Genomic DNA, 27594 nt, shown 5'->3' with positions numbered 1-27594 from the left:
ATAACTCTTTATGTTAAGACGACATTTCGTGAGCATCGAGGTGCGTTGCGGAATTGTGCATACACTTTCATCGCAAAATTGCATGAATGTAAATAAGTGAAGGTTCATCTCAAATCAAAGAATATCTTAGATTGAACGTACTTGGAGATGTAAATCTAATGCATGTATGCTACTAAAGTGCTAGGTCCGAGCAAGGCAAGTACAGTACAGTTGTTAAGTAACATGTAGGATGTTTGATCGGTGTCCATATCCGAGAAGGAATAGAATTTCTTCGTGTAGTTACTGAGGATAAACAATATTAAACTTGAAAGAAGTGAAAGGAATTATTTGATACAGTATATCAATAATATTATCATGTAATAGTCGTTTAGTGTTGCCCATGTAAAGAGGCGGATGTGAAATAATGTTTCTATAATTTTGTGAACACGTACGCTCGAGTTCATAAGTATCATGATAATAATTTGCAAATAGCGAAGTTACAAATAAAGATAGAGTAAGACAGCAAATATTGAACATAAATAAATATCAATATTATCTATCAATACTTAATTGTTGTGACCTCTGTAAAAGTCAGCACAAAGCTAATACTCTGGTGATGGTTTCTGCCTAGATATAGAGGCGAATACATAATAACATATCTATGAGTTTGTCAACAGTCACACTCGAGTTCGGGTGTCATGCAAATAAACTGCATACAGTGAAGTTAAGATTATTGGTTGTCTCAAATATCATGCTTTGATTATAAATATCAATGGTATTATCAATGAATAATTAATCGTTGTGGCCAATGTGAAGGGTCAGCACTATGTTTATGCTCTCATGATTTTGCAAACGGGTACACTCTTGTGTAAATATTTATAAAAAGCAAATATAATAGAACTGCAATTGACAGTTGAGTGAAGTGTGGGGTCTTCAACCATAATCCACTCAAGAGTGTTGTAGAAGTGCCGGCACACAAATGATTTACATAATATATAACATAACATGTATTTTGAGTATTTTCTTAAAACAATATTGACAAAACAAAAGAGTAGGATTCTTGTGAAACGTTTTTATTTGTCCAAGTTCTCAGGTAAAATTACATTAATGTCACTGTGCTAAGTACAAAAATAATAAACATAGTAATTTGTAACTTGTACACTCTTGTCCCTTGGTAGTCGTTCCTAAACTCCTGCATGTACAGTGTGGATGATATCTGAACTTGTGATAATTTTGATATTCTTTTCAGGAAGTGGTGTTGATTGCTCACCGAGCATATAACCTGTTGTTGTTTTTTTTATATAAATTTGCGATTTGTACATCCAGTTGCATAACCGGTGAGACGACATTGAAGTTGAGAAGTAGTAAGGGAAAACTTAAATAAAATAATTTCAGGAAAAGTTTGTTTTCGTGGGTACTATATTTTCTAAGGGATTTCAGATATCAAACTAGTGGTCCGTCAATCCTGCTCCTAGCGCTGTGAGCGAGACACACATAGACAGGGAAGTAGAGTGGAAATTGAGAGTTGGTATGGGGAAAAGGGGTTTGTGGTTAGAGTTGGTTGTCTTTGTGAAGCGGGTGGCTAGCAGGGTGAACACACCGTCAGCCTAACGTCTCAGAACTGTCACCGGCAATAAAAATGGGACACCTAGATCCTGAAATGCTAGTTTCCCGGCAAGGCGTTATGTGTGTTGCCTAACTCTACGGCGATAAGTGGATTTTAATAGCATGTTTTCAATGGCAACTTCTACCTTGCCTTGCAGGGAAACGAGCATTGCAGGATCTAGGTGTTCCATTTATATTGCAGGTGACTGTACATGCGTAGGAGAGTCAAAGTTTCGTGTCCCAGCACAATAGCCTAGCACACAACATGACGTTTAACACTCGTAAAGTCTGTAAACCTTCACTCACTCGAAACGTACATCCTTTTCGGTTATACAGGGTGCTCGGAAATTCCCCTTACAAACTCCTAGGGCTAGTAGAGGGGACTGAGTAGACAATATTTGGAATAGGAACCCATGTCCGGAAACGTTCCGTTTCCGTGCTACAACCATGACAATGTGTTGGATGTGCCTGTGCTGGTATGCAACCTGGTAGGCAGTACATGATGTCAGAAGATCACCTGATGGTACGTGACGTCTACCCTGCCGCGGTATCCAGCCAGGCTAACGGGTGCCGAGTACTTGATCTTCCTACAGGAAGTATTGGCCCTGTTCTTAGATGCTGTGCTATTGAACGTCCGTCAGGATCTGTGGTTTCAGCACGATGGCGCACCGCCTCACTTTACACGTGACGTTGGGAGACATCTTAACCAAAGATTCGGGCAAAGATGGATTGACCGAGGTGACCCAACCGCGTGGGCCCCACGATCGCTGGATTTAACGCCATTGGACTATTTCTTGTGAGGTCGTATGAAGAGTATGGTGTACGAGACTCATGTAGAGTCAGAGGAAGAACTGCTGGCAAGAGTTCTGGTCGCTGCACAAGAAACTAACGGGACATCGGTGTGATGGAGCGAGTGTACCGGAAAATGATTCCTCGGTATAATGTGTGCAACGACGTTGGTGATCGTCATACCGAGCCACTGTTGTAGTTGAGCAGTGCCGTTTGCGACACATCCAGCGCATAAGACAGAAACAAATTGTTGCGTTCCACTGTCGACACAAGTGCTATTGTGATCAATGAATAGTACGTTTCTTTGTTGTTCCCTTGGCATTGTTACCAAATACATTTGTTTGTATTATGTACTGTCACACATCATTCAATTCTGTACCTTACGTAACAACTCATTTGACATGGTTGTAATAAATGATTACACTTTAGGTCATCAGGTGATCTTCGGAAGTCATGTACTGCCTACCCGGTTGCATACCAACACAGGCACATCAGACACATTGTCATGGTTGTAGCACGGAAACGGAACGTTTCCGGACATGGGTTCCTATTCCAAATATTGTCTACTCAGTACCCTCTACTAGCCCTAGGAATTTGTAAGGGGAATTTCCGAGCACCCTGTATTACAACAAACTGCTCAGACATACGTACACGTACATTAAACAATTACGAGGGTCACTATTTATATTTTGAGCCTAACAATGAAAAAACAGGAATTTGGCATTGAAAATTGCTTTATTCTTTTTCGAAGTATTCTCCTTTATGGTCAATACACTTTTGCATTCGTTCGAACCATTTGTCAAAGCAGTTTTCCCAATCTTCTTGAGACACCTCCATAATATGGTTTTTGAACACATCAACGGCGTCTTCCGCCGACGAAAATCGTTGTTCACGTAATTTATTCTTGACATTCGGGAACAAGAAGAAGTCATTGGGTGCCAAATCAGGACTGTACGGCGGATGACCCATCAATTCGATTTTTTGACTGTTCATAAAGTCGGTTGTTAGACTAGATGTGTGGCAGCTGGCATTGTCTTGATGAAGAATGATCCGACGGCGTTTGTTTGTTTTCCGTATTTGACCGAAGACCTCTGGCAAACAAATTGTTGTGTACCATTCAGAGTTGACCGTTCTACGTTCCTCTAAAGGCACAGTTGCCACATGACCAGTTTTCCCGAAAAAACAGGCGACCATTTGTTTCGATGTGCTTCGAGCGCGAACAACTTTTGTTGGATTGGGTTCATCTTGAAACACCCATACAGTCGACTGCTGTTTACGTTCCGGCTCATATGCATATATCCATGATTCGTCACCTGTTACAATCTTATATACGTCTTTTGAAGCACCACGATTGTATTTATTGAGCATTTGTTTGCACCAATTGACGGTGGGATCCAACGAGAACATACCTTTCTCACAGCTAAATGATCATGTAATATTTTATATATGCTGGTGGAACTAATGCCTATGGTTGCCTCAATCTCACAGTATGTCACATGACGATCTTGCAGTATTAGGTTTTGCACAGCATCAATGTTTTCTTGAACAACAACTGATTTTGGACGAACTTCGCGAATCTCGTCGGTGAGCGAATGGCGGCCACGATTAAATTCGTTATACCAGCGTTTAACAGTGGCAAAGGATGGGGCTTCATCGCCAAATGTGGAAGTAAGTTGATCGATGTACTCTTGTCTTGATAATCCACGTCGAAAATCGTAAAAAAATCATCGCACGAAAATGTTAACGACTTAATTCCATTTTATTGTTGTCGCGCAATCTCCAAGGCAACATAAACAACACAAATGAAGCTATTGACAAAACATTTGAAGTACGTTATGGTCAATAATGCCAGACGATTCCGTGCAAACGTCAAATCGCGCCTAACTTCAATCAGTGTTGCCAAGGCTCAACATATAAATAGTGACCCTCGTATTATGCGCGGTCGTGCACAAAAAGGAAACATTATTTCATTCAATGATTTATTGCCACAGATACAGCACTTATCCAGATACTTGTCAACATAATTCCCGCCGGAATTGAAGCACTTGCCATAGCGTGGGACTAACTTCTGTATACCTGTGTCGTAGAAGTCCGCCGCGTGGGCGCCGAACCACTGTGTGACGGCCGTCTGAATCTCTTCGTCGCTGTGAACTTTTGCAGGTGCAAGAACAGGTGGTAATCACTGGGAGCGAGATCTGGGCTGTACGATGGATGATCGAACACCTACCAACCGAACCTGTCCACAAGGACTGCAGCAAGATCACCCCGGCACTGAGCTTACCGCGTCGCTTATTCTGAATGGCTCGTCGCAATGTCCCCAGTGTTTCACAGTAACGGTTAGCGTTCACAGTCTCACCTCTGAGAGAACACCGTGCACATCACTTTTCGCGCCGACACAGTCTGTTTGAACTTCGTCTTCCATGGAGATCCACTGTTGCACCAATGCATGGACTGCTGCTTGCTTTCTGGGATGCTGTATGCAACCCATGTTTCATCCCCTGTGATGATCCGGTTGAGAAAATCGTCAGCATGGTAACGCTGCAGAAATGTCAGCGCCGTGCACATGCGTTATCCTTTGTGTTCGGACGTCAGTTGTTTCGGCACCCACCGGGCACACAATTTCCGGAACAAGAAGCGTTTGGTAAAAATGTCGTGCAACAACGACCGAGAAATCTGCGGGAAATATCTGCTGAGTTCCGTGATCGTGACGCGACGATCCTCCAATATACGCTGCTGCACCTGCTCCACAAGCTCGTCCATAACGGCCGATGGCCGCCCACTGCACTCGTCGTCATGCACATTTTGCCGGCCTTCAGTAAATGTTCTGCACCAACGACGCACCATCTGCTTGCTCATGACGTCTGGCCCATACACCTGGCACAGCTGACGATGAATTTCGATCGGCTGTATGTTTTGTCTTTCAAGAACTTGATCACCGAACGAATCTCGCACGCGACACCGCGTTTGTTACAACCTGTCCCGGTTCCCGCGCTAGTTGCTCCCTGGCTTTTCTCGGTGCTGGGGAAAGTCAAAGCCAGGCAGCCAATTAAAATACGCAACGTCGCAACAGCTTCTACGTAAGCGCCTCTCTTCTGGCTTCCATTCGCTCCTCGCTGCCCAGCAGACGATTTTTTCCTCGTTTCTCATTGGCACCGAAACTGTCGAGCGCTCCCTAGCGCGGGAAAGGGGACAGGTTATAACAAACTCGGTAGGATATTCACTAGCCAGGACATGTGCCTCTCACGCATGCGCAAAACCGGTTTCAATACGCATGGCCTGCCACCTGTGTGATAGTGGAAGACTTACTTTCTGGATGCGCCTAATAGTACATAGTTTCCCTCTCTGTCATCTCAAACGGATCACCCAACCTAAGCGGCGGAGTGATTAGCATATCGTGCTACCACGCCAGGGGGGCCGGATTCGAATCCCGACCTGGGCATGGGTGTTCTTTGTCAGTGTCACTTCTTAAATTTCATCATACCATCACTCATCTTCATCTTCCCGGTTAGCTAAAAGTGGTAGAAATGCGAAGTAAAATAAACCAAAGCAATAAACTGTTGAAAAATATCCTCTCTCTCTTGGATATGGACACACTATCACTAACTAACTAACTCCCTAGCCTTCTTAAACCCGAAGGTTCATGGCTGCAGCAACACAGGCCTTCCATCTTTCCCTATCTTGAGCAAGTTCTATATACTCTTTTCCATCCCTACCGATTTCCCTTAGGTCCATCTCAACGTTGTCCCTCCATCTTCGCCTTGGCCTTCCTACAGGTCTCTTACCATCAGGTTTCCCAACAAGAATCCTGTAAACTCCTCTTTCCTCTCCCATTCGTGCCACATGGCCTGCCCACCTAAGTCTTCTTGATTTAATTATTCTAATAATATCTGGACATGAATACAAATTATGTAGTTCTAAATTATGTAACCTTCTCCACTCACCTGTCTCCTCATCCCTTTTAGGTCCAAATATTTTCCTAAGGATCTTATTTTCAAATACTCTCAATTTATGTTCCTCTTTCAATGTAAGGGACCAAGTTTCACATCCATATAATACTACAGGCAAAATTACTGTTTTGTATATTTTAACTTTTAGTTTCTTAGATATTAAACGAGAAGACAAAAGTTTATGAAGAGAGAAGTAACATGCATTTCCTGAATTAAGCCTACTTTTTATTTCCTCTTTAATATAATTTTCGTTTGTTAATATTACTCCTAAGTATTTGAATTTTGAAACTGGTTCAAACGAGTTGTTATTAATAATTAGATTTTGATTATTACCTAACACTTGGTTTCGGCCTGTAAGCATATATTTAGTTTTCTCTTTGTTAACTTCCAAACCTATCTCTTTAGCAGTTTTGAAAAATATTTTAGCATTATTCTTAATTGTATTCACATCATCCCCCAGTAAGTCTACATCATCTGCATATGCTTACAGCTGAGTCACACCATTTAATTTTAGTCCTTCTTTAGTTTCTTTTACCTTCCTTACAGCATATTCTAAGGCAAAATTAAAGAGCAATGGAGATAATGCATCTCCTTGTTTTAACCCATCATGAATTGTAAATTTGTCAGACATATTAATACCCACACGAATTTTACTTTCTGTTTCACTGGTGCATACTTTTATCATACTAACAAGCTTCTTAGGAATTCCAAACTCGACTAATATATTATATAATTTATCTCTTTTGACCGAATCATATGCTTTTTTGAAATCAATGAATAGCTGATGGACATTTTCATTATATTCCCACTTTTCTTCAAGTGTCTGTCTGACGTGAAAAAATTGATCTGTAGTTGATCTGTTACGTTTAAATCCACATTGATAATCACCTATAATTTCATTAGCATATGGTGTTAGTCTTGTTAAAAGAATGTTAGATAATATTTTATATGTTGTTGAGAGTAGAGAAATTCCACGGTAATTATTGCAGTTCATTTTATCACCTTTTTTAAACACAGGAACAATTATGGATTCTTTCCACTGTTGAGGGATTTCTTCTTTATTCCATATTAAACAAATTAATTTATGAATTTGACATATTAATGAATTTCCACCATATTTAATTAACTCAGCTGGTATTAAATCAATGCCAGGTGCTTTGTTATTCTTTAGCCTTTTAATAGCATCTTTAACTTCAGTCAAGTTAGGTTCTGGAACTAAAGGTTCTGCCGTGTGGACTTCATTTACTTCTGATTTATCTCCTACATGGACATTTAAAAGGTCATTAAAGTAGTTCTTCCATCTATTTAGAATATCGCTTGGGTCAGCTAGAAAATCACCGTCTTTATCTTTTATCAAGTTTACTTTAGGTTGCCACCCCTTTCTAAACTCATTTACACCTTTATATAAATCTCTGATATTTTTATTTTTGCTGTTTGTTTCAATTTCGTTAATTTTGCTTTTCAAGTAATCTCTTTTTTTTACTTCTAAACGTGCGGTTAACTTCTCGCTTTATTCTATTATAATTGTTTAAATTTGTATCATCAGAGTTATTTAACCACCTAAGTCTAGCCTGATTTCTTATTTCTACTAGATTATGACATTCATTATCAAACCATGGCTTACTTTTCCTCGGTTTATGGTATCCTGTACTTTCTTTAGCTGCTGATTCTATTGCATTACGTATGTTCTCCCAATTCTTATTTACGTCTGTTTCATTTATATGTTCATCATCATTTAAATCCTGCAAAACATCAAATCTATTTGACAGTTTAATTTGGTAATCTTTCTTAATTCTTTCATCTGTAAACTTTCCTGTATCAAATTTTAGAACTTTTAGATTTTGTTGCTTATGATTTATCACTGAGAGTCTTTCTCTTAATTTAGCAATTACTAAATAATGGTCACTGGCACAGTCAGCACCTCTATGTGTACGAACGTCAATTATATTAGTATGCCTTCTCTTATCAATGAGAATATGATCTATCTGATTATGAGTTTTACCATCTGGAGAAGACCAGGTATATTTATGAATATCTTTATGTTTAAAAGTGGTACTTTTCACAATTAAATTCTTTGAGGTTGCAAAAGTAATCAATCTTATACCATTATCATTACTTAATTCATGAAGACTTTCTTTACCAATCGTGGGTTTAAATGTCTCTTCTTTGCCAATCTGTGCATTACAGTCACCTAACAGAATTTTCATATCATACTGAGAGAATTTATCAAAGACCTGTTCTAACTCTGTATAAAAATCATCTTTAGTATTATCATCTTTATCTTCCGTTGGTGCATGTATGTTTATTAAAATAATTTTACACCACCTACCCTGTAAAACTGCATATGATATCCTATCATTAATAAATTCTACTGTTTTAAGAGCCGAGATAATTCTATTATTTACGAAAAAGCCTGTTCCAAAATTATGATTTTCAGTACCACCATAGAAAAAAGTATAATTTTTAGTTTTACAATTCCCTTCTCCTGGCCACCTAACTTCCTGGACAGCTACTACATCTAATTTATACTTAACTATCTCATTAACTGTACACTGAAATGCCCCAGGCCGGTAAAGGCTGAGAACATTCCAGGTGCCTAATTTAATATCCTTATTCCTAACGTAGATCTTATCCTTAGTCCAGGGACCTCCCAAAGTAGTCCCCACCCGGAGATCCGAACGGGGGACTATTTTACCTCCGGAATATTTTACCTTGGGAACATCCATGGCCTTATATTGCTGTTTCTTGACATGTCTTTTTACAGTGCAGAGTTGTCAGCTCTACGCCTAACCCCCAATATGAATGGAGGAACTACTACACAAGACAAACACAAACACATTAGACAGCACAATTACTACACAAGATGAACACAAACACATTAGACAGCACAACTACTACACAAGATACACACAAACACATCACAACTATAACACAATATAAACACAAACACACCACAACTACTACACAATATAAACATAAACAAACTACACACCACAACTACTATATAAGACAAACACAAACAAATTAGACAGCACAACTACTACGCAAGATAAAACCAACATACTAGACAGCACAACTACTACACAAACATACTAGACAGCACAACTACAACTTACATACACATCACCGATACTACACAAGACAAACAGAAATACATTAGACAGCATAACTACTACATAAGATAAACACAAACACACTAGACAGCAATACTACTACACAAGACAATCCCAACCAGACTAGACAGCACACCTACTACACAAGACAAACCCACATACAAGCACACCACAACTACTACACAAGACAAACACAAACACACTAGACACCACAGCTACTACACAAGACAAACTCACACACTACACAGCACAACTGCACAAGACACACAAACACATAACAACCACTACACAAGGAAAAAAAACAAACGCACAACTACTACTACACAAGATTATGAAAAAAAAACGTATGAATGAAAGAATGAAAAAAAAATGTACATGCGGTTCAAGTACATGGATGGAAATGCAAGCAACAGCTTGTAGAAAAACGACATGAAATCGATAATTGTTATTCGTCCAATTGAAGTTATCTTGGCTTCCCAGAACAAAAAATTGATCAATGTTGACATTTCCTTTATAATTAATGGTGATAAGTGTTTACACTCATTTTCGTAAGCCCTATTATGATATTATGATAAAGAATCACACTTTTTGCAACAATAGAACTTAATTTTAAGGATGATTATATAAAAGGGTTGGCAACACTGTGTCCGTGTGTGAGCAGCATTCGTGGCTACAAGACGTCGTTATGTTTGTGCATCAATATCCCTTCTCAGGGACAGGCACGTATCTAGGGGGGAGGGCTCAGTAAGCTTAACGTCCCCCGAAATCCTTCAAATATCTAATTTAAATAGTGTACAGTGGTAATTAATTTTACTTCATTAGCATGATTAACTATCTTGTATAATAAGTTATAATACTTTGAGAAATTCATCTTCAGTTATTCTACCTTCTTGCCATTTTCCGCATTTAGATGGCGGCTGCTGGTAAGGCTTGAGCCGCCTCCGAAATACATTTCTGGCTAAGGGTCTGGCCAGGAAATGTGTTTTTGTAACCAACTCAGGGTGCGAAATCCTGGGGGGCGGGGGAATTTCCCCCCACCAACAATCTTCGCCTCAAAAATCCCCTCCACAAAAAAATCCGGGGGGAGAGAATTTGTTACAACAAACAAAAAATCAGGAATTACTTTTAATTTAAAATATACTTTACTAAGAATAATATCGAAAACACACAAAAGTTTGTGTGGTTGTGAATGTTCAATGCTTCTCTCTCTCAAGAGATCTAATCAATATCTATATCAATATGCACAATAAAAGTAAAACAAGATGCAAGACAGTAATAATTATGAAATCTAATTGATTTACATTAACATAAAGCAAAAACTAATTAAAAGGTTATATATAATAAAACCACTTCAACTATTTCATAATTTATTAACATCTTTAACCGGTTAATAAAGGAATTAGTTTGCCAGTTAATAATATCTGATATATATATATATACAGTCTTCAATGATTTCGCACCCTGAACCAATTATTTGTGTAAGGTGAGTGTCATTCCAAATTCGCACCATCACCGAAAGTAGCGGACTACAAACTGGAACGGGGCTAGAGCTCCCCGACATGTGGGGACACTGCACTACGCTTGGAAAATTGCCGCCTCTCTAGTCTTCCCGCATGGAGCAACGTACATAGAAGACAATAGGGCAATATAACGGTCCAGCACAAAGATCATACGGCTAAAGAATCAAGGAAGAAGCGTCCACGGCCTTGACACAAAACCTTATAAGGAACCCTTAACTCACAGTTCAATATAAAAACACGGTTCCCCTTCACAAGAATGAAACATCATAAAAATACACTGACCATATCAGCGAGTTAGGGCTGGTGCAGAGACATCTCGATCTCGTCTCGAAATTCGAGATGTCGAGAACGACACGACACCGAGACTTACGGAGAGTTCTAGACTTCGATAAATTAAATTATATGAAAATCAAAATTTCTTTGTGGTAACGTCGTCGTCTTGTAATCAAGGGGTCTCTGTCGACACCCGGTGGAGGCACATAGTGGTTCGGATCCTACTTTAAACTGTAGGCCCACTTCCGATTAGTCTACCTGTTCATAAAGTGGACTTAAAAACTCAAACAAAAATTGATGCGCACTTACATTGCACGTGTACACTGCACAAGTTTCTTGCAACGTCCCCCCGGTTGTACACCAGTCGTCACAAAATTAGTCCGCTACTCCTTTAGTCGGGAACAAGAGAATCTTTGCAAATCATCAGGGCTTGCTGGGTAGAAAAGAAACACAACACAGTATTCAAAGTTAAACGCAGTTTTATAATAGCTTATATTTCATAATCACTTACCAATAAAACACTAGAACATTCAACACTAACGTTGGGCAATTCACTCACATATAACGAAAGTCAAATTACATAATTAATTGCTTACTTTCAACATATCGGCAAGAAAAAAACTCGAAAACCCAAAATCTATGCTTGAATTCTTTCCGTTTCCTAGTTCTTATTGATTCTTCACCTTCACCTTTTTTCCAAACTCAGTCTGTCGTCAGGTGAGGAACATTCAGGTGGGTTCACTTCCTCTGCTGAGATGAGAAAGTGACGTCAACACGAACAGATTTTGACGTATTTATAAACATATATAAAAGTTCCAACTACAACTGTATCAATCTAACTATAATTGTCTGTGACATCTTGCACATTATTTGAAGTAACAAACATTTTAAAAAGCTTAACTTCTTACAAATATAAAACCTTAAACTCTCAGGTTCGTTACATTCTATATAGTTTGATTTAGGAAGTACTTTTTAAAATAATTTAATAGTTGTCTTTAATAAAGCAGTTGTATTTCCCTCTCTTGCAGCGCTTTTTCAATAATAATAGTAAATTAGATGAGTAATAAGAGTGACAACAATACAAAAACAGAATGTTACTTAAGAGAAGATTAATTTTGCTATCTGGGGAGTACAAATGATGGCAGACGTAGGAAAGAGACTGCAAGCAGGATAGCACAAGGAAAGGAGAGTTTTTATCTTAAGACATAATAGTTGTTACGGGCTGCTAATTTAATAATAACTAATTAACTCAATTAACTCCACTGAACTGAGCTTAGCATCGCAACATCGAAGAATCTCTCGCCTCACCTGCTGGGCGAATTAAACATTACATGAAATATAATACGGTCAGGATAAGTGCCTAACAGTCGGAGTTACCGAGAATAAACCTAGGAGGATTTGATTTTAAATACCTGAAATGACGTTACATAATACTACGGTGTTTCTGAATATACACTTATATTAAAGCACAGATAAATACACATTACATCTTGCCCTCTTTCACTCGATCTCACATTCATTCTCTCATTCTATGGCATATTGCGACAATATGACAAATACAAAGGTTAGATTATTTATTACTTTGACCATACTCTTGCTATGTCTTGGCTACATTGCCTTTTACAATTTATCGTTTAGGATTTTAAGTATAAAGTGAATAATTGTTCCTTGTGCGAACCCCTTCTATCTTTTCTGAAGGTATAAATATATTTCATGAACTATCGTTTGCGGCTAACATAAACTCTCATCTTTAACATTTGATTACTCCGCCGGAAAACAGATGTCTAGGGTTGCCGCAATGATTTGATTTACGCAGATTCGCGGTAGATAGTCGTCATCTTTCTCACACACGCACATGGTTGGATCTTACCTTCGCTGCATTCCCTCTGACCTGGATTGGGTGAAAGTGGTCCTACAGTTCTGGAAGGCCTCCACGCTCCATTGTTGCACCTCGCGGTTATCCGGTTTGGCGAAAGTGGATCAGTCGGCAGCTCCATCTGGCAACATCGGATCCTGGCTTCACTCGTTCACTTCGCAGGGACGTCCAGGACGGTACACGCACACTGTCGACTCCATACGACAACTTGCGCAATAATAGGTCAGTTCTTCGCGGTCACTCGTAAGTACAGATACGTGACTTGGGCGATGAGACGAACATACGCGATGGGCCATTCGCGGTTTCACATGGATATCAAATGTTATTAACTTTCACTACTTAGGACGTTGTTTCGGACGATTGACACAGGTGGACGTGTCTGGCGTTATTCTCACATAACCACACGTATGTGCACGGATGCGTTGACGGCAAGGGGAGGAGGACCCCCTGGTTCTACTTTGCTCTACTCCATGGCTCTGAAACACTCACTCGAGGAAAACAAATCCAGACCTCGCAGCTAGGTCGCGCGTAGCTCACACTCCGGTGGCGATTGTAGGCAAACTGTGTCAAACTGTCACAAATCATCCCTTTTATTCCAGATTTGAACGTAGTGACGCTGTACCCTCTATGATCAGGTGCTTGTTTATTGTTTCTGGTGCTTTGACCGTTGTCCTCCTATCCTGGCCAATGCTCACTCAGGTCCTTAACCCCTGGCAGCAGCCTCTCGCGCAGAGATTAGGCTAACTCTTCCTCTTTTGTATTCAGTCACGAAACGCAGGAACAACTCAGTAGGGTAGCTTCTCCCTTTCAATCCGGCGATGAATCTTTAATAATTCATAACTCCCGTAGTTCTGTTCTGATTAGGCTCAAATCTTGGAATCAGTACTTTCATGAGGTGTTCTTCCGCTGGTGAAAATCTCATCCAATTCGGTCCATTGGTTTAGAAGTTGCATTTTTCTTGATATTCCCATAAGAATGCATGTAAATCCGAATTCAGGCGAAGAACGGTGGTTGAGCAAGCTAGTGCTGGCTAAGGCAGTTCGCTAGACACCTGTATTCGCGACGGATATTAATATTACCAATTGCAATTAATTCCTACTAACGGGGAATTAGATTAATTACTTGTCACTCAATATTTGACCGTTATATAGTTAACCTCCAGAAATATGGATGTGTTTGTAAGAATGAGGTTCTTATAGGCATCCGTCTGGAGCACAGCACTACGCTAGACATGGATAGTAGTTGAAGCTCAAAGTAAAAGACTGGAAGGTTTTTGCCGCTGCAGGAGAATGTTGAGGATCAAATAGATTTACAGTAACAAACAAAGATGCTCTTAGACGTGGACACAGCGAGAGAAGGCTGTGGAAACCGATTGTCCAGAAAAGATGCAGGATCGGCTTTCCAAAATGAAGATTTCAACGCCAGATCTTCACTCACCTCTGCATGGGGACGAGAAACCTTCCCACAAAGGAGTAAATTCTGGGTTCTCTGTCTTACAAAGCCTCGGGCGAGAGAAACTCATCCGACAATGTAGATCAAACAAATCCCTAAAGTTATGAATTGCGAAAGCTAGAGAGAAATGAAGACAGCGGAAGACATGAACAATTCAGAAATACCACAAAGAACATAATATGTAAGTAAGTTCCATAACCCCGTTGATAAATACGAAAGGCATGGGAAACAAGGAACATATAAAAAAAAGAATAAGAAGAAAATAGGAGAATAGTAGGGAAATAATGGGGAAGGAGGGGGGTAAAATTTTAGAATGGCAAGAAAGAAAAGTTTGTGCGAACCAACCTCAAGAATGAACATTTAAGAAGAAGAAAATAATAATAGTACCGTTATTTTATGATCCCCAAGAGACGAAAAGAGCTTTGCAATCAAATAAACGATGTAAATTCACTTTTGTGTGGAAATTAGTGTGAGGGATTTATGGAGTACCTCAGCTGACGGAATCAGTCCAACACATTGGAAGGTAGGAAACAATGTAGCTGAAGCTGATTGGTGGAAATGAGCCAAAGGTCAAAGACCCACTGAGGTGACAAGGTGAGCACAAGGGGAGGAATGCGTTCAAATGACCTTGGAGCGAGCCACTTGGCAGCTGCATCTGACTCCCGGTCGTAATCCAGCCCCGGAGGGGGAGGCGGAAATTTCATAAAGCTACTCTGCAGTCTTCACCACTAACTTTCTTACCTTCTGCACACAAAACGTCTCGGGTATGATTTTATCACTCCGCGCAAATCTCAACATTGTTACACCGTGCTTATCTATAGAATTCTACGATGAAAATTAGTGTAAACAAGTATACTTTCACTAAGGACATATTTAAAGGGGGAGGTGGACTACGGACCCTCCCGAAAGACTTACCAAATCCAAAATTAAATAAGGAAAATGCTTGTTTATTCTTGTATCACGTGAAGTCGGGTTATTTCCGAAGAACTTGCATAGAGATAAAGAATAGTTTGTGACTACAGTTTTGCGTTGACAGAGCCTACAAAAAATTTATGGTACCACTGGGTGGGTGATCTAATCGGAAATTTACCTTCCTCGTCCGCTCACAAAGTGGAACTGGGATCACCCAGCCTCAAATTAATATGTACCTGGGAGGTTGATTGATTGATTTGCTGCCTTAAGTCCACTTTATGCACAGAAAGGCTAATCGGGACTGGACCTACAGTTTAAAGTGGGATCCGAACCACTATGTGCCTCCACCGGGTATCGAAACCGGAACCCCTTGATTACAAGGCGACGACGCTACCACTACGCCATCGGGGAGGCTCCCAACCCTGGGAGGTAAAGGCGGCCAGAGCGTGGTGCTGATCACATCACCTCCAACATGGCCAAATCGATAATGTGTGGGCCCCTACCCCCACATCCACTAAATGTACCTTCATGGTAAAGTGCTATATGCACGGGAACTTTACTACTGATAATAAAAATACACATAAAGATAATGATAAGGACCTTTACTTTTCATCAGCTGGATCTAACAAACTTTTTTGGTATTCAATAAATAATCCATTTAAAAAATTGATGTGAATTTCATTGTTACCACAGCTGTTTTATACAAATGTTAGTGATCTTAACAAGACGTAAGCTAGATAATGAACACGTGTTGTTCTATATCTGGTCTTATATAATATTTTTACCTGTTTATATAATACTTAATAATAATAAATAATTGAATAATTTTAATGGTATAATCAATAATAGACATATTAATGTTATTAACCTATTAAGTATAAGCTATAATATTATTACATGTGAGACATTTCGGACCCCTCTATAATTATAGTTTTAGATAAGCGCTTCACTTTGACCAACATATACACAGTATTCCTTGAACCTCAAAGCTTTCAAATCTATATGCAGCGGATGAATTTTAGGTAAATGGGTTGTTACCAACTTCGGTACTTTTACACTGACTGATTCTATTGTGACCAAGTTGAAGTTGTTGCTTTAGGCCTCACAATACCAATCAATCAAACTGATAAAGCTGTATTGTGAGCTGTACAGCTACGATCAATTTTACAATATTCATGGGCAAACACCAGGAACTATTTAACACGAGTCACTGGTTTATGTTTACCTAATAGCTATGGTTCGCCATGGCATGGGCGTTCTTTGTGAGTATCCCTTCAACAATTTCATCATGTCACTCATCTTCATCTTCAAAGCCATTTAACCAATCAAACCACTCAATCGTTTTAGAGTTTGGTCAACTAGAATTCATTAAATAACAAAAATTAAATCAAAGCAACATACAGTGAGTGCAGAAAATATTCGTACACCGATGCAGTGCATAATAATACCGGCGTGATCTGAGGAGCAAATTATGCGAAAACAGTACCGAAAAGGAGTTTCCACATCGCTTTATTAATATCATCAAAAAAAGAAGTACAAAAATTATACATAGCTCAGACAAAAAATTATGAAAGAAAATAATCGTTTTCCGTACTCGCAAAAAGATTCGTACAGCTATCTTATAGCACAAAACGAAACAGGACTCAACTAATATTTCGTTGGATATATCTTGGCACTGATCACTGCCTGAAGTCTTCTTGGCATCGATTCCACGAGGTTTGAAGTAACGGCGGGCGAGATGGAATCCCATTCCTCCTGCAGAGCCTTCCGCAGATCCGCCTTGTTGCAGATTTGTCTCTGCCTTACCTTCTCCTCAAGAATACTCCACAGGTGTTCAATAGGGTTTATGTCAGGTGATTGGGGAGGTGTGTGCAGCTGTTTCCGCACGTTGTACAGGAGCCACAGTCTGGTATTGGCAGCCGTATGCTTTGGGTTGCCTTGTTGGAACACAAAATTGCTACCTAGACCCATTTTCTCCGCACTAGCATGAAGATTCTTCTTCAATATGTGAATATACATTCTGTGTTCCATTGTGCCCTCTATGATATGAAGACTGTCGACCAAAGCTGCACTCATACATCCCCATGCAAGTATGGAACCACCTCCGTGTTTGACAGTAGGTGACAAGTTCTTGGCATAGAGTTCCTTGTTCTTCATTCTCCATAGCATACGTCTTCCATCCGATCCGAATAAGTTAAATTTGCTTTCGTCGGTAAATATAACCCGCTTCCAAAAGTCTTGTGACTTATTTTGATGGCTAGCAGCAAATTGCAATCGTTTCTTCCTGTTAGTTGGATTTACCCAAAATTTCTTACGAGGTACTCGACCATGATACCCTTCGTTCTTGCATACAGTCCTCACTGTCCTTGCAGATACGTTCACCCCTCGGTTTTCAAGTTCTGCAGTAATTATCGGAGCACTCGTTTTGGGGTTTTGCTTGATTCTACGCACTATAAAAAGCTTGTCCTTGTCACTGAGCACCTGTGGTCGCCCACTTCTGCGTTTGTTCTTCAGTTTTTCTCTCTCCAAACCTGTCAATTTTAGTCTGAATGGTCGACCGGGGCCTGTCTACAAGTCTGGCGATTTCCCGTAAATTTTTACACTGATTATGCAATCTAATAATCAGTTTTCGCTCACTTTCAGTAGTCTCTTTCGCTTTGCGGCCCATTTTGACTGTGTGTGTCTCACACTGGCATTCTCCCGTTGCATTTGGTTGCAGCAATTGGCGATTGGTAGCGCTGGTGTGCTGTAGGCACAGGTGAAAATAGAAAACTCGCTCCTCTCTGCACTACAGTAACCTTTTTCTGCCCGAGTTCCTGGGTGTACGAATACTTTTTTGTGCGTGTTGCTTGCGGTTTGTATGTATTCTATGCTTACGGTTTGTGTATGTATTATTGTTAAGATCCGTTTTGCGACAGTAAAAAAAGCGATGTACATTTTATTGTCTTTTCGAGGTTTGGTGATCTTTACATGTTGTATTCACCTTTTCCACCTGCTTTCATAATAATTGACACAGTGTACGAATAATTTCTGCACTCACTGTAAAGCCCCTATCACAGGGAACTGGATTTCTAGTAGGAATGCCCTAGTTGGCGCTGAACTAACTTTCTAGGTAGCAATCATGGCCGCCTGGCTGACTGCTTGACTGGTTTGGAGGAATAGGACATGTTCTAATTGCTACTTGCTTTCCTTGACTGGATTCTGTGGAACAGCCAATCAGCGCAAAGCTTCGCCATGTGAAGATAATATGTGAGTGTGCAAAGGAGCGCTTTTGTCTGTGGTTTCCGAGTGTTACACCAGCAATGTATAACGTATACAGCATGAAAGGCGCGTTGAGTTACACCATCTATGCTGAGTGCACGGTGTTTACATTTGAAACAACTAAAATATTCTTCCATACGTGTACAGTAAACGTTGTAAAGAAAGTATTTAAGCAGCGCCATTGTATTGTATCTAATAACGTTTTATACGAAACGTTATTTCTCTCGGTTGAATAGTTATAAAAAGAAAGTGCTCCCCTGTGCTTAGCACCATGCCATGAAGGCGTATAGGAGTATAGGGGGTGTGGGGGTAACGTCCCACACTTTCTTGATCCGGTCGTGAGTGGGGGTGATGTGATCAGCATCACGCCCCTGACCGCCTTTATCCCACAGGGTTTCCCCCCGGTACCCATGTTATTCGACGCTGGATGGGCGCCGGGGCCGCTTCCATCGTTAGAAAAGTTCCCGGATTTGAACCGGCCGGGGATCGAACCCGGGACCTTTAGCATGGTAGTCAGACGCGTTACCGACTGAGCCACCGCGGCCAACGGTCGAATAGTTATCGGCTTTTAAAAATGTGGTGTGATACATTGTTTACATCTCACGCGGCCGCCATTACAACTTCCCTCGGATAGGAACAAAAGTCTATCGACAAGTACGCTGATAAGTATCGTGTGAGGCGAAAACTAGCAAATTGGTAGCCAGTCCAGCGCCAACTAGGGCATACCTACTGGAAATCCAGTTCCGTGTGATGCGGGCTTAAATGAACATTATGCCTGAGTTATATGATACTAAAGGGAAATGATGATGTAAACATGTAAATTACACATGCGGCATTACAATACATTAATCATGAAAACACTTTGGGTTAAGCTTTTTGCTAACCATAAACAAAACTTGTGTAGCTTTTACTAAATTTGGTAAAGAATATCGTTGTGGTGAACAATCACCACGAGAAACTTTTTCTTTTTTTTTTTTTGTTATTTCAAAGATACTTTTTCTCTGTGCATTTTACAATATTTACGTACAAAGGATAATGTATGGGCCCATTAAGCGCCCCCACTACCGAAAGGCTTCATGGGAAACTACGTTGCAGCTAACAGCATGGGAGAGTTAGGGTTAACCGAGATATATTTTAGCGATTTTTTTTTTTTCAGTTTGGCGACTAAGTTTTCAAATTTGGTGAATCGCTTTGATACAATAGGAACCTAGTGGCGCCAAAGTCTCAAGGTGAGGTTAAGTGTCGAACACTGGTATTAATGTTCCCGAGGTGACCAGCACATAAATGGCAGTACTTTCGCAAGGCCTTTTGGAAACTGGCCGACCTACGCAATGTGGGTGAAATTCCGATCTGGGAACCTGTTACCTCACTCCGAGTGGAGAGGGTAAAAAAGAACAGGACAAGAAAAAAAGTGTCGAGAAAAAGAACTGGACCAGTTAAGCAGTGGATTGCCTTGGCGCGTTCCTTGAAGCAACGGCCTGTGCGACCACTTTCCCCCGCGCGCCGAGTAACTATGTTTTTGATTTGTTGGATCTCGACTATTGACCCTCTATTTTGTTATTTTGTTTCGTTCCGATTTCTGTTAATGTATCCGCTAACTGTTGGTTATTGTTTAACCTCATGTTTGATCCTTGCCAAAATACCTCTTAACTGGAGGACGGAAACCTTGGGAGGGGGATTCCCCCTTTTCCCTCTTTATCTCTGTCTCTGATCCATTCTATGTCTTTGCTTCTTTCATTCTCTATGATTCATGTAAGTCCAGTGGCGGCGATTGGGTTCCAAAACTGGAGGGACACAGTTTACTTTCCCTTGGTAGATAAGCTTTAGTATAGTGCGGGGGCATCTGCCCCCACTTCCCCCCTAATCGCCGTCACTGTGTAAGTCAGACTAACTCAGACTATTTCACCCCCCCCCCCCCCCGTTTGAAGAATTCTTACACAGGTTTTATGCAAATTTATCACGTTATGTCAGATGGGTGCTTAGTTCTCACAGTTGAGTATTGCCTTTTCTGCATGTTACCTTCTTTTACAAAACCACCCTTCTCACTGGAGATACCCGTTGTAAATGGAGGCCAGGGGCTGCAGCTCCCTAAGCTCCCTCATTGGATAATATAATTCGTTGCTGACGGTGGCTGGCAGAACGTTTTGCAACGAGGTTTGTCGTAGTGAAACTTGTTCGCCAGAAACTCTCTACTAATTTCAGATGAAGGAGGGGAGGGGAAATGTGTTAACAAAGTAAAAAGCAGTCGCGAATCTAATTAACTTCACGTATTGCGAAACAAGTTATGATCACGCCTCTGATGGAAAATGGTGCAAATGCACCTTTCACACCTACTTAACACGCATATGCTTCTTCTTCTTCTTCTTCTTTTTTGTTTAATGGACAAGGAAAATTTGTTTCGGGATAGTATGCTAAAGAGAAATAGGCACGGTAGGCTTTCATTAAGTGCAGTGAGAGAATTCAGAGCCCCTAGGCAGAAATTTAGTATTATTTAACAGTCTCTTGCCTCTAATTTACTTAATAACCCATTATAATCCGACGTTGTGAACTAACGGGATTCTGATACCTGAAATCGCAGCCTTACTGAAGGGTTTGCATTTTGTATTCAGCAGTTTCATCATATCGACATTTATCCACGTCGCGATTAGTTGGAAGTGGAAGAAAAGCGCGACGTGAAATAAAACAAATACATTTTTTTTAAGGAAAACCACTATTCTCCGTTCAAAGTAAGAAAAAGTCAGTGTAAAGAAAATCAGTTCGTCCATAGATTTACTGACCGTTCATGTGGAACAACCCCCGTCGAAATCGACCAATAGGATCTCTTACAAGACACGTGACTTTATATACACATCGTTTTCGTACTTGATGTGGACAGAGAATAAGTTCAAAGTCGTATCAAAACATTCAAGTGTCAAAAACCAAACAAACAAACCATTTGTTCAAATCCTGACCACATTTTCATGTTGGATTGACGATTTTGGGGTGTAAGATGAACTTATTTTTGTTCGCTGCTTTCTTAAATCTACCATTTGTGTCTCAGTACACACTCACATGAGAGGTTTAGAGTTCTTAATGAGATTTTTAAAGTTTTAATTGCGAAGTTGAAGATAATTTATTAATATGGTCTCAAATTTCTAAAGGGCGATAACGGAATATAGTTTTTCGTCCGAGAGTTCAGAATCGATTATTATGAACTGGTAAATGTCCTGGATTGCATGAAAGAGAAAAATCAAAGATGCACTATTGAGAAAAAAATGCATTCAGATTTTCAAGTTGTTTTTTTTCCTATTAGACAAACAATGTATCGAGTTCGGTTCTCCATCGGTTCTTTCTGTGTTGTGCATTCCTCCCTTTCCATTTATCGCATCCCACTCTTATACTTCTCTCTATCTTTCTCTCTCTCTCTCGATTTCTCTGTTCATTTTAATTTCACTCCCTCTTTCTCTCGATTTATCCATTTCTGTTTTTCACGTTCTCTTTACGGTCTATATTTTTCTCTATCTCTCTCTTTTCTGTCTTTTTATATTTATATATTTCTCCCTCTTTCTCTCCGTTCTTGCTGTCTATCGTCGAGTTCACACAAATCTCCCCTCACGAAATTTCCGAACACGCCACTGATCATCAGTTCTCATCACCGTGCGCGTTGCCATGGCTAATTTTAAAGGTGGCAGAAATGACGAAAATGCAAATACGAAATTCCAACGCTCTGTTTAGCTCTAATATATAGACTAATAACTTAAACATTGCTTCCCGTAGGGGAACCCCTGAGACATGGGATAGTCAAGGAGTGTCATTTGGAATATAGGAAAAAATTGCTCATCAATACTTATTCTTCCTTTCTCCCTTTTATTTGGAACTTTTCTTTTATCTTTTCTTGTGCGTTCCGTCCTCTTTGTTAGTGCTTACTTCCTCTCTACTTAACCATTTATCCTTAATATGTTTTCCTTCCCGTTTTTGCCTCCCTTTTCTTCCTTATTCTCTCTGTGTTTCTGTCCGCAGGCCCATAGCCAGAATTTTATTTTGGTGGGGGGGGGGGGGGCATCCGTTATCAGCAGCCGGCGTCTAAAGGCAAAAGAGTGAGGGTAGAAACCCTTCAGAAGAATTTCTCAGTGTATTGCAACTTATTATACAAGATGTTTAATCCTGCTAATGATGTGAAATTAATTACCACTATACACAATTAAAATTAGATATTTCTCTCTCTCTCTGGCGCTTTTTTATTTCATTTCCCTCCAGTCTCTTTCTCTCTGTGTCTTGTTTGTTTATTTATTTCTATGTATCTCGCTACTTTATTTATTTTATCTTTTCGCTCTCTGTCTCTCTCTGTGAGCTGTTTTCATTCTCTTCCTTTCTCTACCGCTTCTTTCACATCTGTTATTTTCTCTCTTCTTTAAAACGTTTCATTTCTATCATGACGCAATCATGACTCAATATCGCAACTTTTTTTCATTTTGATCCCGCTTCGATTTTTTCGTGCGTACCCATGAAAGTAGCAAGCATTTTTTTTTTAAAAAAAAATAAGGCTTACCTTCTTAGGTCCACAATGAATCGGCGACATCTTTCGATCAGCTGTTTGCCGAAAGGTGGCCTCACGTGGAGCAGCAAATATCCACCGTATGCAACGTCACATCCCGAACAGAAACCGCACTGAACGCGCACACACCGACTCACAAACATTCAGCGGGAACCGAAAACACCCAGCTCCACACACTCGCGAACACACGTAATCGGATCAGCACAACTCTGTAGAAAAAAAACAACTTGCTGCCTGCTACTTCTTATCACGAATGCATTTTTACAGCTTCACGCTCGGCAGGTATTATCCAACACGTGGTGCAAACTTGAAATGTTGGAGCATTGCGAGAGACCGGCCTCGGGAAGCATGGCAGGAATTTCACCTTTCTCCAGGCCCAGGGTGACCGCCAATCAGGTGTGACGGAGGCAGGATGGGCGGTCACCCATTGTCTGGAAGCTTAGCGCTGTCTGACTTACGGCGACACGTTTGTTAAACACGACCGCATCGCTCATCCCCTCCTCCTCTACCTGTCTTTGTGTTTTGTGTTCTTTTTTCTTTCTTTTTATTGTCCGATTCGTGAAATTGTAGAAGGTTTATGTGGTCATTGGTGATTACTTGAGCTGTTATCAATGGAGACTCCACGACATTCTCTTGGAAGTTTTTCCCTTTTTTAAATAGTAAACGGGAAAGGTAACTATGCTCTTTCCACTATCCCATGGGGTCTCCCTTATCGCACAACACTAGAACAACCTTGCGTTCTGACGTCACCGGGAATGCTTTCATTGTTAGGCTAAATGCCTAAGTTGTTAGAATCAAACCTAACAGACTTAAACTAAGACATTCCTTGTCTGATGTCTGAACGCAAGGTTGCTGTAATGTTGTGTGATAATGGAGACCCCTGTCCCATGAGGGTGCACTGAAAAAACACTGGTGTCACACAGCGACTCGTTCCAGGAGATCCACGCCACATTCTGGTGAATGTTTAACCTCAGTGGTGTGAAAATGAGGACAACAACCATTTGCCCTGAACATGAGTATTTGTTTCTTCCTTATTGTCTCTTCATCAATTTCATCATTCATCGTCACGATTAGCCAAAAGTGGTAGGTAGAAAAGTGCCGTTAAATAACTTCAAGTCATGAAAACAAAACTTGAAGATCTGGCCTTTCATTTGGTGTTGCAGTTATTTCACAATTCATCGTACTTCGTTCACAGTAATTAATTGAAATTAGGGAGATTTGAACGGAACACTCTGTATATCGGTGATCATTTGTCCAGTTGCGTTTCCCTCTCATTAACACATATTTTATTTGCTGTGAGCTGGCCAAAAATATAGTAATCTCTTCTCTTATATACAGGGTGTCGCAAAACTCTTTCAACAACGCTTGGGTGCTGGTAGATATCATAAAAACAAGTAACTTTTCCCTATAAAGTTTACCTCGAAAGCGCTTAGTTTCTGCGCTATAAGTGCTTAAAATCTATCCTGTACGTATGCAACCCAACAAAGCAAACGCTTGCTCTGACATAACTACCAGGGGCGCGTGGCAGGGTTGCCACTAGCGTTCCTCGTTAAGAGAGGCCACTTGAAAACAACAACTTGGGAGTCTTGCCTGAGCAAAATCCAAAACATTAATGGTACTTGCGATGTTGTAAGAAGCATTGACAGTATTCATAAACTGACAAAGATAAATACTGGGCAGACTGAAATTCAAGATTACTCATTCTAAAATATCTCCTTAATTGATTGATTGATTTGGTTTATTTGAATTCGCTTTTCTGCCATCTTTGGCTTATCGCAAAGATGAGGATGATATGATGAAATAACAAATGACACCAATGTCTAGGCCAGGATTTAAACCCGAGACACCTGCTGTCGTAGCGAGCTGTGATAACCACATCACCACGAGTTTTTCGTGTATCATGCAATATCAACAATTGCAAGGGACACGTGAGATAGGGGAAATCCAACATCATCCACAATACGAAGAAACCTTCGGGGTTGGTGTCTACAGCGCCCGCGTAAGAAACACAGAGCAAAGCGTTATGAGGCCAAGGTGACAAGTAGCCAACATACAATACTTATTTAGAAAACAGTGGCAACCTATAAATTTTAGCGACAACTGATATGCATGCAAGAAAAATTATGTGTTTTAAAAGTGGGTTTCAAGAAAATTCCTACGATCTATGAACATGCGAATTAAAAACTTTCTCTCTCTCTTTCTTTCCACTCAAACTGGTTCATCTTGAATGCTCTATTAAAGAAGTTGTAAATTAATATTTCATTGAAAGGAATTACATTGAGTTCGGTGCATACTGCCTGTACAATTTTGTTCCGCACTTCACGATATCGTTTGATAATGGTACATACAACAAGAGAAATCCTCGTAACTTACACTCTTTTCATATGCGGGAATTAGTTTTCTCCTTTTGTGCCTTTGTTTCGCATTCTTATCATCGAACGTGAAAAAAAAAATAATCAAAAGTAAACCATTGAGTACACGTCATTAATTGTACATATCTATCATTCATTGTAGCAACTTGATATCAACATTGAAATGTAAGAGTAACATTTCCGGAAGACACCAAAATGTCAACTTTTAGTTCACCCTGGAAACAACGTTTTGTAGAAACGAGCGAGATTCTGATATCTAGATAAATTTCCTGGATAATTCTTGTGAATTTATATTCTTCTCATTGTACGTAATTTTCCTACACTTTCAGGCAAATAGTAAGTACGAGGACGGAAAATCCAGTGAAACCTTTGTCCAGGTCGGAAATCGTGACCGGAACATTGAGTAGAGAGATCATGTGTTGATCGCTAAACGTACTCAGTCACCGAAGTGGCTCAAGAATATTCATCTGCCGGAGATTTTTGTTTCTTTGCAGTATAGAGATTTGCCTGCTTTTTATAACGAACTCGATTCGCAAGTTCACAATTTTCTAATAAATAAATTTTAATAACATTACAGTCTGCGTGTTCGAAACGAGGCAGCAAACACATCATGTTTATATTTGTTCGTTCGTGAATTTCGCCTATCTCATGTGTCCCTTGCAATTGTTGATATTGCATGATACACGAAACACTCCGTGGTTAGCATAGCTCGCTACAGCGGCAGGTGTCTCGGGATTAAATCCTGGCCTAGACATTGGTGTCATTGGTTATTTCATCATATCATCCTCATCTTCGCGATTAGCCAAAGATGGCAGAAAAGCGAATTCAAATAAACCAAATCAATGAATCAATTAAGAAGATATTTTAGAATGAGTGATCTTGAATTTCAGTCTGCCCAGTATTTATCTTTGTCAGTTTATGAATACTGTCAATGCTTCTTACAACATCGCAAGTACCATTAATGTTTTGGATTTTGCTCAGACAAGACTCCCAAGTTGTTGTTTTCAAGTCGTCTCTCTTAACGAGGAACGCTAGTGGCAACCCTGCCACGCGCCCCTGGTAGTTATGTCAGAGCAAGCGTTTGCTGTGTTGGGTTGCATACGTATAGGATAGATTTTAAGCACTTATAGCTCAGAAACTAAGCGCTTTCGAGGTAAACTTTATAGGGAAAAGTTACTTGTCTTTATGATATCTACCAGCACCCAAGCGTTGTTGAAAGAGTTTTGCGACACCCTGTATATAAAAATAGATGTGGGTGTGTGGATGTGTATCTTTGTTTGTTCCATCATAACTCTCGAACGCCTGGAGCAATTTCAACCAAACCTGGTACACGTATCACTTGTAATCTGGAAATTATATTTTGGGGGGTAAGACACCCCTGGCACCCCTAGGGGTGGGGTGGTAGGGGTGACATGTAAATATAATCCAAAACGACCGATATTAAATTCCGCACAAACATCCGTGACTCTATGCAATCCCGCACAACGATAGTGTTTTTCGGGTTGTCTAACATTCAGGCTGATATGACTTTGTGTTGCGAAAATGACCGATGTTAGTGTAGAATCAATAGTTTACGTGGTCGCTAAAATGAATAGGCACTCCCAATGCCGTTCAACTCCAAGTTCATTTTGCACTATAGTTAGAATTCATTATTTTCCTGTCTAATAGAAGATTGGGATAAATAAATACCCGGGCAACGCCGGCTAATCAGCTAGTAATAAATAAATAGATAAATACATAAACAGTCAGTTCAATGAACATCTGTGACGCAAATAAGTATGTTTTTTCGTGGCTAATTTCCCATAAACAAGAAGTGTTGCTTTGCTCCTTGATAACGTTAGAAGCCGTCAGTTTGCCTTCATTTTTCATTCCGCTGTGCTTTGAGATAAGATCAGACATACTGTAAGCTGTCACAATCACAGCTGTTCAATGTTTTGCTAGCTGAGCAAATAGTACAGAAC

General features: G+C 40.1%; 1 protein-coding gene across 1 annotated transcript in view; it reads right to left on the bottom strand.

Moving 5' to 3' along the window:
* The window catches only part of FucTA (glycoprotein 3-alpha-L-fucosyltransferase A), a 221522-nt gene extending 197985 nt beyond the window's left edge, over positions 1-23537 (bottom strand). The window contains exon 1 of the mRNA XM_083119190.1: positions 23256-23537. The gene's annotated coding sequence lies outside the window, so the exon portion shown is untranslated. The remainder of the gene's footprint in view (positions 1-23255) is intronic.
* Positions 23538-27594: the final 4057 nt, after the last annotated feature.

Source organism: Lepisma saccharinum, chromosome 3 (assembly GCF_977018435.1).
Source record: "Lepisma saccharinum chromosome 3, izLepSacc3.1, whole genome shotgun sequence".
Classification (NCBI taxonomy): Eukaryota; Metazoa; Arthropoda; class Insecta; order Zygentoma; family Lepismatidae; genus Lepisma; species Lepisma saccharinum.
The sequence above is the reverse complement of the archived record's forward strand: the minus strand, read 5'-3'. Positions and strand labels throughout refer to the sequence as shown.